The sequence below is a fragment of the Triticum aestivum genome, chromosome 4A (genome assembly GCF_018294505.1).
Source record: "Triticum aestivum cultivar Chinese Spring chromosome 4A, IWGSC CS RefSeq v2.1, whole genome shotgun sequence".
NCBI classification, from domain to species: Eukaryota; Viridiplantae; Streptophyta; class Magnoliopsida; order Poales; family Poaceae; genus Triticum; species Triticum aestivum.
The window spans coordinates 690,872,167-690,874,472 of record NC_057803.1 but is presented as its reverse complement, the minus strand read 5'-3'; the positions used below and the strand labels follow the sequence as shown (position 1 = coordinate 690,874,472).

The 2,306-nt window shown below is 41.3% G+C and overlaps 1 long non-coding RNA gene across 1 annotated transcript; it reads left to right on the top strand.

Moving 5' to 3' along the window:
• Positions 1-441: 441 nt before the first annotated feature.
• Positions 442-1,211, top strand: LOC123083168 (uncharacterized). The gene is made up of 3 exons (XR_006439218.1): positions 442-746; positions 836-932; positions 1,020-1,211. It is a non-coding gene; the product is annotated as an uncharacterized lncRNA (long non-coding RNA).
• Positions 1,212-2,306: the final 1,095 nt, after the last annotated feature.

The following is a 2,306-nucleotide window of genomic DNA, read 5'->3' as shown; positions in this document are numbered from 1 at the left end:
ACACAAGCAAATTCTGCAATTAATTTTCAGGTACTAAATTTGCTAAATTGTCTAACTTCGGTAATTACCTATAGAACTAGTTTTCTATATAAATTCTTTTCATATGGAATAGATAAGCGAACATTATAATATATTAATGTGCTATTTCTCAGGGATTGAGTAAAGGCGTCGTATCAACTGCATCCGGCTATGTGTTTGCATCCATGCATCCCATCAACGCTGGCCATCCAACTTAAATCCTACGCTTGATGTAACACACCCCTTAATTTTGCAAAAACATGCCCGCCTCCATCCAGTTATAGTCTGGTGATTTTTCCAAAAACCCCTCAGCCGTGGTCCGGTTTACCGATTCCCTACTACACAATCCTTTTCTCAATGACGATTGCAACCAGTATCAGCGGCGGCACGGACGGAACGCATCTGCTTTGTCGATTGCCGGAATTGAACGCATATCTTTGGATGGTCGCCGCGACGGCGAGGATGGACTGCAACTCCCAGCCCCTAATCGATATGGCAGGCATATTCTGCTCGTGCGATGCGCCGCAACCGATCACCATGGCAGCAGTTAGGGATGGTGCGTCTGATTCAACAACAATGGATGAACTCCCAGCATCGTCCATAAATCAACATTGAGATTGCCTCCCAATCTAGCCACCAAGAAACTCACCTCACTTGCTCAGTTATTTTTGTGGAAAATGCTACCAACGCAGAACAGCAACGGAACAACACGACAGATGGAGGTTCAGGTAATACATAAAAAGAACTAAATGTTTTCTGTACATTATACATGTGTATTTGCTCTCTGGAATCTGGACGACTCATTATGTAAATGTAGGTGCAGCTGAACTGCTGAAGGCAACAATAGGTTGCAAACTCTAATGATTGAGGAAGAATTTGCTACGCCAAAAAAGAAAGCCAGCATTCTTCTATTTGTGAGTTTAATAAACTTTCCTTGACCATGCCATTTTTCAGTTTAGTGATTTATGCATAATGGTGATTATTGTGATTCTATCTTTCAGTGCTGGTCTTTTAAACCAAGATGCGACGAGAAATTGAAGCCTAAAGTGGGGAGGACATTTGAAGGGCTTGAGACCGTGGAGGAGTTATACAAGTCATATAGACATCATGTGTGTTTTGGAGCTCGTGTTGGACAGCAGAAAAAGTTGAACAATGTGGTGGTTAGGAGAAAGCCAGATGATGTTCCGTGATGGCCCTTAGTCTGTTAATATACATGAATTTAAACGAGTTATTAATGTCAATTTCTTTGATGTACTGGATTCTCGTAATGGTTGGAATTATGTGTTTTGTCAAACTGTCTTCCTCTTATTTTCTCTGACTTATGTGTATTGAATGGAGTGTGGCAAGCAGCAATAGCACCAGTACATTATGTCACATAAACCTGAAGCATGCTCTGTTTTTCTCATACAAATAATCAACAACTATCACCCAAGAGAAATACAAGTCGAAGATACTTTGTCATCCTGTGAGCGCTCATCCTTTTATTCAGTTGTATAACAGTACCATCAATTCATCATTTGTTTGGCTGTTAGTTGCTAAAATAGTACCATCGTCGCTGTCGCGGCGACCGTTTGATAAGATGCGTTCTGTTCCAGTGGCATATGAATCACACAAGGAACAACTCAGTTTGCAAACCCACATCAACCTCAACAATAGAATTCACCAGAAGAAATTAAACAATCGTTTTGTTCAAAAAAATTCAGTCAACAACACCTTCACAATCACTTCTTGTTTGTAAGCTTCCAGGTCCGGAAGCTTGCAGCAACAGCAACATGTTCTTGTTTGTGAATATGCGAAAGAAAAGTAGTAACGTGGTCACAAGGAATGCAGAAGCAGCAGGTGATATTATGCCATGCTTCAGCTGTGGCAGATTGTGTACTACAAAACACCTCAAACCACCAGGAACTCGGCAATAAGAAATTTGTTTATTACTGAATTTTTCATTCACAACAAGCTACAGTCACTTGTCTCGGAAGTCTGAACTCACAAGCTACAATAATATGCAAGTAGTACATACATTCACCTTCTTGAGCTCTGATAAATACTGACCAACGATATACAATTCAATTCTATAACTGACCAACGATATACAATTCAATTCTATACTTTGAAGCCACACGCAATTCACTAAAGACCAATTGCAATGGATAAGCTCACAAGCTACAATCTGTAGGTATACAAGGGGTTGCTGAGTTGTGCTCTCTGCCAACAGGTTTGTTGTAAGCAGGACGCCCTAGTGATGGTGTGCAGGTTGCGTCCGGCGGCGGACTCGGCGTCAGGGACCGGCA